The following is a 15,088-nucleotide window of genomic DNA, read 5'->3' as shown; positions in this document are numbered from 1 at the left end:
ATTGATTCTGCATAATTTGGAATGATTTTGATCTGAACTGTATGTTGATATGATATGTTTGAAACTGGAAGATGGAAGATTCTGTATTTATGGATTGATAATAGGAATTTTGGAATGCATGAGATTTATGTTAAAGATAAATTCTAAGTTATGAATCGTATGTAAAACTGTGAAATTCTCGTGTTTGAAAATCTGGAAAGTCTGATCTTCTCTGATTGATGGTGTACGCTCGTCATCGAACGGTCTTATACCGTTCGGTTTCACTGGACAATAACTTAGAGTAATAATTCTTTCATTTGGAGAGGATTTGGATCGAGAACGAGCGTTATTTGTGTGCAGAGTTAGGTTTGAGCGTTCGGCTCAACTTAGCGTGTCCAACCATTTAAAAATTAAATTGAAGGGTATTAGTACGCTCGGTTTTGTCCACCAGCGTTCGTCATAAGTGGCGCTTAGTATTATATTGAGCGTTCGCCCAAAGGAACTCTCGATCTTAGATTGAGCGTTCGTTCCAGTTAGCGTTCGGTCTGATACTGAACGTTCGTTTACATGCGCGTTCGTTCCCATGAGCGTTCGTTCTATTTGGTGCTCGGTCATTGACTGGCGTTCGTCCTAAGCAGTGTTCGGTTTTATAACTGAACGCTCGTCCTATCCTGGATTCGTGAGCGAACGTATATGGTGTTCGTCCAAATTCTTATTTAACGTTCGGTTTTTTTTTCAATGACAGTGTTCATATCTGAATTTCTTTCATATTCTGGTTATCTATTGAAATATATCTAAATTATACTTATCCTTTTTATTCAATCTCCAGTATTATACTTAGAATTATTCTAAGTATTATTCAGATCTTCTTGATTCAAATCTCAATTAAATTCTTAAGTGTTCTTAACTCACGTAAATGGATACAGATTCGTTTCTTTTGTTCAGAAACGAGGCTACAGTGCACTGAAATACAGTCTTCTTGATCTATTAAAGAGTAACTCGTATTTTCAATTAAGAGAGTGGAACACAGAATGAAAATTTGTATAAGAGAAATGGTTATTATGTGCGAATGGTAAATTGGAATGAACTCTATTGGATTGGATTGTGAATGAGCGTTTCAAGGAGAAACGTCTCCATGATGTGAATATGATGAGTAGTGTAGTATGACCATGGTAAAGCTGCTGATGGCTGTTCATCCTGATATCCCGTGAGTGCTCATCCTCATGTAGAGGGGAGTAGGTCATGTGTGGGAATGGCAGGAGGCCCTAGTCCTATTGAGTACTTTGGACTGATAGGGTTAACCTCGGGTGGCAGCTGATGGATGTTCCAGTTACTACACCACCCGGGTGCAAGAACGCCTGTAGATACATGGATCATACAGTCCGGACAGTCTTTAATTATGAGAATTTGAATGAGTTACTGTATGCTTGGATATGTGTTTAATATTGTATGAACTGCATGACTTATTTTATAAGTTAAATTATGTTGATTTTATTGAATTAAATTACCTAAGCTTACCCTTGCAATTTCCTTGTGTTGTCTACTGTTTCTGTATGTCCGTCTTGTCAATGCAATGATCATCCGTTGTGGATGTGAGCAGATGGTGAGGCACCCCTTGAAACTATGCTGGAAGAAGAAAATTTGGAGGATGCCAACCTTGTGGAAGTTGAAGTTAAAGCTGAGCAGTAGAGACCCGTTTCTGTAGTAGCATTAGTCACTTTTCAGTGCTGTATTTTTGATAGTTCTGTGTATAGTTTTGCAGCGCTGTTCATACAGTATTATTAGTAGTTAGTCTTTCTGTATAGCATTTTGGGACGTTGACTGTATATTTCTGCAGAACGTTTGTCCAGTAACTGGTTTTGTACCTTTTATGAATTTCTGAATACTGTAATTTGCTGTACATGCTGTTTTATTTTGGAGCAGCTGTTAATTATGCTAAGACTGCACTGTATTTTCTGTAAATGTGATTAGTTCTGATTAATAGTAATTACTATTTATTGGGATGTTACAAACATCATCTTATATACACTTTTAATATATATACTGAAATATACTCTCTATTTCTAAATAAATTATGTTACTAAGTTTGATATTAATAAATAAAGAATCAAATAGTTTTAAAATGGGATATTAAGTTTTATTTTTCTTCTGAAGATTGGTTTATGCACAAGGAAGATCAATCCAACAATAGATTTGAATTAAAACATTTAGAACATATTGACTACAAACTAAAAGTAACCCTATATATATTTGATTTTTCTTTCATGCTTGTCCTAAATTCACTCAACTAGTAAAGTAGCTAAGTAGCCCTAGCCCTAAAATTCATATCCACATATTCTAGAGTGTTGGTTCCAACAGATTTTGTGACCTAATTGATCAGAAATTTGCAGACCACGTTTTCCATCAAAAGCCATACCAGTTAAGCTAGCACCCATCTGTATTTGTTGGGAAGATCGATATTGCATAAATTTAATAATGACAGATGCACCTTTTCAATCATCGTGGACAGGAATTATACACACCCAACTGTTTCAAATAAATAGAGAAACATGACTTGTCAAAATAAATAATAAACATTATAAAAAAAACAACCTAAGAAGTCACGTCCATTAACTCAAATATCAACTATAAATGAATATTTAAAAATTAGAAAAAATGTTGCAGACCGACATGATGCCATGAGTTAGCCAATTTGACCTCAGAAACTGACCCAAAACCTTCATAAATAGAAACGTCATTGTCCTTTGGTGGTTTTTGCACCAAACTAGGCATATTTGCCTATAATATTACCAAAATGGGCAAATTCAACCAAATTTACGAAAATGGGGAAGTCGTGGGGGGCCCAAACGACTTCAAATGAAGAAGTCGTGCCCCTCCTGCACGACTTCACACTGTTCATAGCAACAGTGTTGAAGTCGTGCACCCCAAAAACGACTTCAAGACTTTGTAATCGATTACAATGTAATGGTAATCGATTACAGAGTGTTGAAATCATGACCACCCTGCACGACTTCAAATTTGTATGCCACCAAAAGCACTGGTAATCGATTACAAAACATGTGTAATCGATTACCAGGTTGTTTTGGTGCAAGGCGGAAGAGACGCTCGTCCAGGCAGAAGCGGACGCTCGTCCAGGCAGAATAGGACGCTCGTCCAGGCAGAATAGGACGCTCGTCCAGCCAGGCAGAAGAGGACGCTCGTCCAGCCAGGCAGAGAGAACGCTCGTCCAGAAAGCTAAGAGGACGTTCGTCCATCTAGCTAAGAGGACGCTCGTCGAGATGCGCTCAGTGGACGCTCGGCAGGAGAAGTGGACGCTCGTCCATTTTCAGTGAACGCTCGTCCACATACAGATCGTCCGCGCCCGGGCGCGCGATTTTTTCAGAAAGTTTCAACACGTTGTAATCGATTACCAAATCAATGTAATCGATTACAGGATCCAGAAGTCGTTTTTGGGATGCACGACTTCAACACTGTACCTATGAACAGTGTGAAGTCGTGCAGGGGGGCACGACTTCTTCTTTTGAAGTCGTTTTGGCCCCCCACGACTTCACTTTCGGTCAAATTTTGCCTATTTTGGTAATAAAGAAGGCATATTTGCCTACTTTGGTGCAAAAGCCCGTTACTGCGGTCCTCACCGGTCACCATCGGGACGTCCTCAACTCCAAGCTCCTCGACGGTGGACGCGTCCTAGGCCGCCTCCAGACCCTTCTTGTCAACGACCGAAACTCCAAGGATGACGACAAGGATGGAAAAGTTAGAAGTTTTTTACTTTATTCTCCTTCTACACTCAAGAACAGAAGAACTGCGACAATCATTTTGGCATCTGATTCCATCATTTCCTTCACACGATGCCAAACAACAGTAGACATTTTTTACTACTAGGTTGACATGATAAAGAGGCATTCACCTGGTTTCCAGAATATGGTAGCTACCACAGAGAAGATGACAATCTGGCATTTATTCTCGGTGTATCATGTATTTTACTGATTGCACATAGATGTTCACAAACAATGAGGGCAACCACCCCTCACCCGTTGGTAGACAATTCAAACGTGAGAGTTTTGACTGCATTATTTCATGACAGACAAATACGGCCTCGTCCTCTCCGTAAGCGGCCGTGAAGGCCATTCCGATAGCTTCTGCCGGAGGAAGACATCCTCCCATGGCCAGGCCGCTGAGTTCATCGTTCGGCTCCGCTGTTACAGCGTGGTCTTCGATCTTTGGTCCCTCACGATCATCGCTGAGGGTAGTGTCCAGAAGCTAATCGCCCGTATGGGTGCTGACGACGCTGGAGTGCACCTTGGTTGCCCTCGGAGGCAACGCTACAGTAGTATCAGAGGGTTCCAGAAAATATTACACCGCTCGGATCTTCCAACTAACCCGTTTGGAGCATTCCAGCGCATCGCGATGACAAATAAAGGTGTTCAACTCTTGAGTATTCCGGGCGGTCTATAAGTACCGAGCGGCTCCGACGGTATCAGCACTCTGAACCGCTTTTATCCAAGTAACCCATCCGGTCACGGAATGATCGACTTGATCCGTTTGAGCTAAATATTGCAGCTACTGCAGAAAATATCTTGTTATAGAACATATCTCAGCAACGAGCAAGTTGCTTATGTTACCGTTGAGACCTTTTGCGCGTTTTGTTGAAATATAAAACAAAGTTTGGAACGTCGGAACCCATTAGAGAAAATAATGGGTTTTTGCACCAAACTAGGCATATTTGCCTATAATATTACCAAAATGGGCAAATTCAACCAAATTTACGAAAATGGGGAAGTCGTGGGGGGCCCAAACGACTTCAAATGAAGAAGTCGTGCCCCTCCTGCACGACTTCACACTGTTCATAGCAACAGTGTTGAAGTCGTGCACCCCAAAAACGACTTCAAGACTTTGTAATCGATTACAATGTAATGGTAATCGATTACAGAATGTTGAAATCATGACCACCCTGCACGACTTCAAATTTGTATGCCACCAAAAGCACTGGTAATCGATTACAAAACATGTGTAATCGATTACCAGGTTGTTTTGGTGCAAGGCGGAAGAGACGCTCGTCCAGGCAGAAGCGGACGCTCGTCCAGGCAGAATAGGACGCTCGTCCAGGCAGAATAGGACGCTCGTCCAGCCAGGCAGAAGAGGACGCTCGTCCAGCCAGGCAGAGAGAACGCTCGTCCAGAAAGCTAAGAGGACGTTCGTCCATCTAGCTAAGAGGACGCTCGTCGAGATGCGCTCAGTGGACGCTCGGCAGGAGAAGTGGACGCTCGTCCATTTTCAGTGAACGCTCGTCCACATACAGATCGTCCGCGCCCGGGCGCGCGATTTTTTCAGAAAGTTTCAACACGTTGTAATCGATTACCAAATCAATGTAATCGATTACAGGATCCGAAGTCGTTTTTGGGATGCACGACTTCAACACTGTACCTATGAACAGTGTGAAGTCGTGCAGGGGGGGCACGACTTCTTCTTTTGAAGTCGTTTTGACCCCCCACGACTTCACTTTCGGTCAAATTTTGCCTATTTTGGTAATAAAGAAGGCATATTTGCCTACTTTGGTGCAAAAGCCAAAATAATGGCAGGTGAAAAGCTTTTAAATGGCAATATTGTCAATAATAGGACCACTTGTGAAACACCTTCCATTCCAGGATCCTTAAACATTAACCTAAGGGTGATTTCCTCCACCCCGACACCACCCTCGCCAGTTTCGACGGCCTCGAAATCCACCGAGCGGACAAAAGCTTCCTCTTCCTCGGTGACGGCGAAGGCAAAGGCAACCTCCCCACCGAGCAGCGTCTACTGGCCGGGGATGGATATAATAAAAGCAGAGTTAGTGGGATAGAATAAATTGGAGAAGATGAGAGAAGATGGAAAATGTCAGGGAGTGGGTCTACGAAGCGGTTCTCGTATAGTTCCAATCACAGGCGGCCGACGTGGGATTTCATTAAAATTGTTGAACGGGATTTCATTAAAATTGTTGAACGTACCAACAACGTACCGTGAACACATCGTCGTCTTCCCATTTTGATCTTCCAAATCGTCGGAAGCGACCCTGCATACAAGCTATTTAGCAAACTGAGAGCTTACTACTCGTGCAAAATACAGCATACCGAGCACTTGGCCAACTTTGAGCAACCGACTAGCAGTGAATGTCTTCCAACTCCTGCCGAGCCCCTCATATGTGGCCAAAGTCCAAACAGATGTGATAATAATGTTATTACGGTCACCTTATCTATTTTGCAGGATAATAGAAACACCTACAATTCACCAGGGACCGAGCGGCTCCGACGATATCCGCGCTCGGTGAACCAATTTTATCAAAGTGAATAATCCGTTCATGCCAATAGGGAAATTCAAGCTCACCTTCGCCGACAACATCAGGAATCTCAAGGTTGCATCCCTTGATGATAGAATGGGATTCACTGAATTGGAGGAAATAGAGGCTCCAGAAAATCTGGTCGGGAACAAGGCAAAGAAAAGCAACATTTCGTTACGTGTCATCATGGATGAAGTATAGAGTGCGGGACTGCACCGACAATCCATTTATTACTCTGAAGAAATCTTATTTTCCCTCCAGACTATCCCGCTTTTCTTACCGTCGCCCGGAATCCTATCTTAGAACCCGACGACTTTTCTGGTGGCTGCACGGGATGTTAACACGCAAGTTTCAAAATTTGCTGTACCCAGTATCGCAAGATTGGGTTGAAGATTCGAGGATAGGTTTATCTTCTCTTTTCTCTTCCCTGTGAAATATCTTCCTCCACAGATTGATTTACAGCATTCAGCACCCAACGCGATGACAATAATTCTTCGGTGTCTTTGTTGGAGTAAAACAAAAGGGAAATTATTTTCCCAACAAGATGTAGTTGAGGCTGGTGGTATCAAGAACCGAAAAGCTTAACACTAAAGATGCAGATTCTGATTCGGAGCTTAATCTGTTGATGAAAGACGTGAAGAGTTGGAGGAAGTAGATAGTTCCGTTCGGCACGGACGATAACTCCTATGTTATGTTCTCTGGAAACCTCGCCATGGTTCCGGACGACGCCCGGAAGCACGCCGTCAATGGCCGCACGGCAACCACGACAGCCAGTTTCTCTTTGTTGCAGGGGAAGATCAATGGGCAAAGTCCAACCATCGGCAGTGGCGGTAACGGCAACAAAGGCCGTTTTCCTTGGTTATAACCTGTATAGTATGAAATATTAACCGAGCGGTTACAAACAACCAACCGGATATTTAGGTAATCTGTTTATATCTTATTCTGTTTATATTTTATTGGGCTTATATTAGCTCAAGATCCATGAGGAAAATAATAAATACAAAGCTAGGGCCAAGAGCCAGGTACGTTCCACTTATTCTACATGATTCTCAAATACTCAATAGTGATAACCATTCACTAAATATCCAACCAAGAGCCGAGGCTCTTCAAATCACACGCCTAACTTGGGCGTCGGAGTACCTTTTGCAGGTACATCCCCCTCGTCAAGAAGGAGACCGATCGGTTTGCGCCAACACCGATCGGCCAACAGGAGGAGTTTGGAAGCGAGCGAGCGGCCCAGACGCGTCAGCAGGTTAGTCTCTCGGTCCCTAAAAGTATCCACCGAAACATTTTGGCGCCCACCGTGGGGCCGAGCGGCAAACCCAACGGCGACCACGAGGAGCATGGAGGAACAACAAAGCTGAACGGTAAAGCCCGTTCCCTATGAAGCACTCTACGTGAATCATCATCTCTACGTGAGACGTCATCCACAAGATAAGTATTTTTTGAAATATGAATATTTCATAAAATATCTAATTGATAATAGATATTATAACAACTATTTTTATGTTAAATATATAGTATAATCCATAATATATTATATGATATATGATATATAATATAGTACATAACTATAAATATAGTTATCTAATTATTATAACCGAAACATTTTCTGGCATGATTCAAATAGTCAAATAAATTATTGTGTTAGAGATAACTATCAACAACAATATTATAAAATCTCGAAACGGTTTTGATACCTTGTTTATTATCTATGTTATTTATTCGGTGCAATTCATAATATCTGGTAACCGAATCATTTATTATACGGTTATATACCATAATATATATCATCATGAGGATTTCAGCAATGAACATCTTGAACAAATATATATCGAAATCCACGCCATCAACTATGCAAGTGCAGACTAAGATCTAGTCATAAACGAACTTCATGCTTAAAGTATCATGGAATTCAATTAACGAAGGGGAAGTCTCCTATTGCAAGCACTGATTGCCAATTTTGTCAGCAAAGTTCATAATTAACGATCAAGTCCAAGACCGAGCGGTAAATCCCTCTCGGGAGAGAGGTAAAACCCTCTCAAAGCCGAACGGTAAAGCCCGTTCCCTAGGAAGCACTCCTAGGTCGAAGACCGAGCGGTAAATCCCCCTCGGGAGAGAGGTAAAGCCCTCTCAAAGACGAACGGTAAATCCCGTTCACTAGGAAACAATCCTAGCTCAAAACAGAGGTAAAACCCTCTCAAAGCCGAACGGTAAAGCCCGTTCCCTAGGAAGCACTCCTAGGTCGAAGACCGAGCGGTAAATCCCCCTCGGGAGAGAGGTAAAGCCCTCTCAAAGACGAACGGTAAATCCCGTTCACTAGGAAACAATCCTAGCTCAAACCAGAGGTAAAACCCTCTCCAAGCCGAACGGTAAAGCCCGTTCCCTAGGAAGCACTCCTAGGTCGAAGACCGAGCGGTAAATCCCCCTCGGGAGAGAGGTAAAGCCCTCTCAACGACGAACGGTAAATCCCGTTCACTAGGCAACACTCCTAGCTCAAAGCAGCGGTAAATCCCGCTCGGTTAATGTCAAAGGCCGAGAGGTAAATCCCTCTCGGTTGATGTTGAAGGACGAGCGGTAAATCCCTCTCGGTTAATGTGGAAGGTCGAGAGGTAAATCCCTCTCGGTTAATGTCGAAGGTCGAGAGGTAAACCCCTCTCGGTTAAGGTCGAAGGTCGAGAGGTAAACCCCTCTCGATTAAAGTCGAAGGTCGAGAGGTAAATCCCTCTCGGTTAAAGTAGAAGGTCGAGAGGTAAAGCCCTCTCGGTTAATGTCGAAGGTCGAGAGGTAAACCCCTCTCGGTTAAAGACGAAGGTCGAGAGGTAAACCCCTCTCGATTAAAGTCGAAGGTCGAGAGGTAAATCCCTCTCGGTTAAAGTAGAAGGTCGAGAGGTAAAGCCCTCTCGGTTAATGTCGAAGACCGAGAGGTAAACTCCTCTCGGTTCCTGTTGAAGGACGAGCTGTAAATCCAGCTCGGTTAGTGTCGATCGTTGATCGTAGAGCGTCGATCGTCGAGCGGTAAAACCCGCTCGCTTATTGTCGAAGACCGAGAGGTAAACTCCTCTCGGTTCTTGTTGAAGGACGAGCTGTAAATCCAGCTCGGTTAGTGTCGATCGTCGAGCGTCGATCGTCGAGCGGTAAAACCCGCTCGCTTATTGTCGAAGACCGAGAGGTAAACTCCTCTCGGTACCTGTTGAAGGACGAGCTGTAAATCCAGCTCGGTTAGTGTCGATCGTCGAGCGGTAAAACGCCAACGGTCTGTCTTTACATGGAAAAAGTTCTAAAAAGAACTCTCTTCAACCACCGACAAGAGCGGCAGAAGCTCACCAATACAACAAACACACCCTCCCTCAAACTCATAAGTCCTATAGTTAACCACGGCTAAAGCCAAACGCTTAACTCGGACTTGGGGGGCATAATGTATAGTATGAAATATTAACCGAGCGGTTACAAACAACCAACCGGATATTTAGGTAATCTGTTTATATCTTATTCTGTTTATATTTTATTGGGCTTATATTAGCTCAAGATCCATGAGGAAAATAATAAATACAAAGCTAGGGCCAAGAGCCAGGTACGTTCCACTTACTCTACATGATTCTCAAATACTCAATAGTGATAACCATTCACTAAATATCCAACCAAGAGCCGAGGCTCTTCAAATCACACGCCTAACTTGGGCGTCGGAGTACCTTTTGCAGGTACATCCCCCTCGTCAAGAAGGAGACCGATCGGTTTGCGCCAACACCGATCGGCCAACAGGAGGAGTTTGGAAGCGAGCGAGCGGCCCAGACGCGTCAGCAGGTTAGTCTCTCGGTCCCTAAAAGTATCCACCGAAACATAACCCTAAAGGGAGATGCGTAACTCACTATCCCGAGCAGTTTTGTCTTCTCGATGATAATCACTGCGTGACCGGTTTCAACATCTATGATTTAATTTTTAAGATATCTTCGAATAGGTTACGCAGTTTCAGGAGTTTCTTTAGTTTCATTGGAATTTTCAACTGGGCACCTCAACTCTTATTTAACACCTTCCGAGCGGTGATGGTTTATACAATCATCGTCAATGTTTATTCTTTTGTAGTTTGGAAGTGCAGGTAATAGGACCGTACACTTGGCCGCTCGGCCTCAATTCTTCTTGGCCGCTCGGCCTCAGCTTCTTCTTGGCCGCTCGGCCTCAATTCTTCTCGGCTTCAATTCTTCTCGGCCGCTCGGCCTCAGCGTAACATTGCCGATCGGCCTGAATTAATTTATTGCCGATCGGCCTCCACGGATTCATTGCCGATCGGCCTCAATTATTCTCGGCCTTTCGGCCTCAGTAAATTATTGGCCCGCTCGGCCTCATCAGGATCTCAGCTGCTCGGCCTTCACCCATTATTGGCCGCTCGGCCTCAAAAGTAATATTGGCGTTCGGCCTGAACTGATTCTCCCGTTCGGTCTCAATGGATCTCGACCCATTCGGCTTCAAAGTATTATTTGGCCGCTCGGCCTCAACGGATTCATTGCCGATCGGCCTCAACGGATTCATTGCCGATCGGCCTCAACCTATTCTCGCCGCTCGACATCAACATATTCTCGGCCGATCGGACTCAACTGATTCACTGCCGATCGGCCTCAACTAATTCTCGGCCGATCGGCCTCAACGGACTCTCGGCAGCTCGGCTTCATTCTTATTAATGGCCGTTCGGCCTCATCTTGATAATGGCCGTTTGGCCTCAGAATGACCTTGGCCGCTCGGCCTTAATTGATTCTCGACCGGTCGGCATCATAATTCTCTCTTCCGCTTATTGGCCGCTCGGCCTCAACACATAATTGGCCGCTCGGCCTCAACATATCATAAGGATCTCAGCCCACTTGGCCTGAATGTATTCTCGGCCGTTTGGCCTCAACGCATTTAATTGAAGACTGAACGATGACAGAGCTTGGCACTTCTTGAGCAACCGAGCAGGTGGGGCAGTCTCTTCGTGAGCTCCCACCTTGGTCTTAGAGCACGATCCACCAATAGCTTCTAAGACCTAAACCGAGCGGGTGGGGCAGTCTCTTCGTGAGCTCCCACCTTGGTCTTAGAGCACGCTCCTCGAGAGCTTCTAAGACCTAAACCGAGCGGGTGGGGCAGTCTCTTCGTGAGCTCCCACCTTGGTCTTAGAGCACGATCCACCAATAGCTTCTAAGACCTAAATCGAGCGGGTGGGGCAGTCTCTTCGTGAGCTCCCACCTTGGTCTTAGAGCACGATCCACCAATAGCTTCTAAGACCTAAATCGAGCGGGTGGGGCAGTCTCTTCGTGAGCTCCCACCTTGGTCTTAGAGCACGCTCCTCGAGAGCTTCTAAGACCTAAACCGAGCGGGTGGGGCAGTCTCTTCGTGAGCTCCCACCTTGATCTTAGAGCACGCTCCTCGAGAGCTTCTAAGACCTAAATCATGAGGCAAACCAAGCTCAAGCAAGCTCTTTTATGAAATCTCGCCGGGGAATTATTAACGCAAAACCGCTCAGGTGATACAGAACGCATGCTAGCGTGAATATAAACTCAGGTAAATCTACTAACGATTGATACAACTTTACAAAACCCAACGCAATATTAAAATTTTGCTAGGGCTTAGGGGGCTTATGTTACTACCATGGACGGACCACCGACCGGAATACCCAGCACGCCTATATAACCGACCGGAATACATTCTTGACAACTTCCAATCGGTCTCGACAGCTTCCGGTCGGTCCCGACAGCTTCCGCGGTCGGTCTTCCGCGGTCGGTCTTCTGCGGTCGGTCCTGACAGCTAATGCACAATCAATGTGTAATAATCGTCTGCGATCAGTCTTCCGCGGTCGGTCTTCTGCGGTCGGTCCTGACAGCTAATGCACAATCAATGTGTAATTAGCAAATAATTGAAGGAGACATTTCTCCAGATATTACGGGAAACTTCGTCGTTACCCTCACAGTGGACTGAGTATAATGATAAATAAAGGGTAAACGGAGAAGGTGAGGCCCCGATTCTGATTGAATGAAAACTGATAAGAACCCATTCTGACTTGATCGTCGGAGTGTTTATTGCAGGTCCACCCCCCATTTCACGGGTACCGGCAGCAGGAGGAAGCAAGAAGGAAGGATACCAGGAGCACAGAGGCGAGGGAAGGAGCGCATCTACCGCAGGAGAAGGAGTGTTTCAGGATGGAGTCGGCCGGAATCTTCCCCGGTCCAATTCCGCAGAAACAATTATAAATACATTTTATTGAATCTAAATTTGATAAAAATTCAATTCATACTCACCCTTATTCTAAAATTATCTTATAAAACCTCAATAATATAACACAAACCATCAATACACCACATAAACGCATTCTAACTTAGAGACGATGAATAATAAGCTCGAACCACACAAATCAAGTAGGCCCCACTATTTCCGTTACTTTTATAATGCATGTATGTATACTTAGCTACCCAACTTCTCATCTTTTCCCATTTATTTCACCACTTTTTTTGTAATGGTCAACGGTTTTAAATTTGGTTTAATCATTCACTAAGTCCCTATTTTCGCATGGAATCTCAATTTCGTCCCTTTCTTTCTGAAAATATCAATTGGGTCCCAATTTTATGAAAATTGCAACAAATAGATCCTTTCCGTTAAATAGTGTCAAACGGTGTTAGTGTGACGTGGATGACTGAAGAATCTTTCGTTTTCCTCTTCCTCTTTTTCTTTCTTTTCTTTATCATTTTCTTCCTCCTTCATCCAACTCGTCATTATCTGTATTATCATGAGGTGACAGATTGCCCTGTTTGTCTCAGCGAGTTTGAAGACGATGAAAGTGTTAGACTCTTGCCTAAATGCAGCCATGCTTTTCATCTCCCTTGCATTGACATGTGGCTCAAATCTCACTCCAGTTGCCCTCTATGTCGTGCTAGCATATTCACCTTCAATGCTGCAACAATTCATGTGGCTACCCCAGTCATAGAATTGGGCAGTGGAACTTCAGAAAACCAACATGCAGATGAACATGTTGCTGTTACTACAAGGGACAGTGATTTGGATGCAGTGGAAGGAGAAGTCTCACACGGTGAAGCGGTTCTGAAGACTGCATTGCGTGCTTTGAGTGATCTAGGAAATTTGAGAGGAAGGCATAGTGTAACACAGCCAACATCCACCAACCATTACATATAACCACATACCTCATTCATCTCCAATACCCACCGTGACCCAACCACCTCACCTTCTTCCTCCATTTTCATCATCCAACTTCAAATTCAAATTCAATCATCTTCAACTCTCACAAGAAAAACCCATTCACTCAACAAAACCATACCCTTCAAAACCAATTCACCCCAACAAACAGAAAACCAAATATGCTTCAGCTGATTCCTCCATTCTGTCAACGCCCACAACCTATATCCATCCATTAACCACTAAGAATCCCAAAGACCAGGGTTGTCGTTTGTACCAAGGGGATCCGAGACCGTGGTGGCCCGGGTGGCGTTGTCGGCGGAGTCGTGGACCGGATAGAGGATCCCCTGTGGAGGTCGTTTCGTCGTGGCGGCTGGATCGGGGCTCGGCAGTGGCAGTAGTGGCCAGATCTGACGGTGCGGCCCGTGACAGTCTCGGAGGCAGCGGCAGCCAGTATCAATCCGGTGCAAACCTCCCGCGCGAGAAGAAGAGAAAGGGAGCTTGGAGCGGCGGCCGGCGGTGGCTTCGTCCATGGGCATCGGAAGTGGCGACGACGCTGGCTGGAGTGCGGTGGCCATTTCCGGTTGGGACGTCGGCGAGCTGCTGGGAGAAGAAAGAGACCCTGGGTCTCTCTTTGGTCTGGCGCGGAGAAGAACGGGAAAATACTGCTGCTGCTGCTTGAATGAACACGTCAGATAACACGTCAGAGTACAGCGTGCCACGTCACACACACTGTAACGCCGTTTGACACTATTTAACGGAAAGGATCTATTTGTTGCAATTTTCATAAAATTGGGACCCAATTGATATTTTCAGAAAGAAAGGGACGAAATTGAGATTCCATGCGAACATAGGGACTTAGTGAATGATTAAACCTTTAAATTTCTAATTCACTTTTATTTTAAGTATCTAATAATTTGTTTTTGTAATTACCTAATAAATTCGACATTTTATCTAAATTTATTATGTTATTTACAGCAATTTTAGTATTCATCTATTGCTGATAATAAAAGTATTCTTCTATCAATTTAGTTAGAATAATATATATTAAACAATTTATTGTATTAAATAAATATATGCAGTGAGTCATTTCTATTTCTAGTAATAACAATATATGTCACTATATAATTAAAAAAAAATATCAATTGTTATAACGAAGAAATGCTACGGAATCGACAGAAAAATTTATAAAAATATCTCAAGAAATATAAATAATTATTTTTTCAGACATTGAAGTAAAATTTTATAATTTATTAGATTCTTATTTTTAAAAAAACTATTAGATACTCCAAAAAAAGGTGAGGTGTTGAAGAGTCAAAACTTATTTAAACCGAAAGTAAAAATATTAATTAATTAATAATTAATTCATGCATTAATATTATTAAGGCCTATAATCCTTAAAAAATGAAGGACACTATGCTTTTGGAAGGACATAGAAGAGATTAACATTTCCGATTTGTGTTTCTTTTAACATCTTTTTGCATGTTGACAAGAGACTAAGCACCGACACACATCATGTTATAAAGCTATGTTTCTTTGCAATATCAATTCAGTTCCACCAAATTTTAGATGCCTTAATAGGCAAAATTTAATAATCATGCTATATATATTTAATCATATAGTGAAATGCTTAGATGCTGAGAA

The sequence above is a fragment of the Vigna umbellata genome, chromosome 3 (assembly GCF_029865625.1).
Source record: "Vigna umbellata cultivar VRB3 chromosome 3, Vumbellata_1.0, whole genome shotgun sequence".
Classification (NCBI taxonomy): Eukaryota; Viridiplantae; Streptophyta; class Magnoliopsida; order Fabales; family Fabaceae; genus Vigna; species Vigna umbellata.
The sequence above is the reverse complement of the archived record's forward strand: the minus strand, read 5'-3'. Positions refer to the sequence as shown.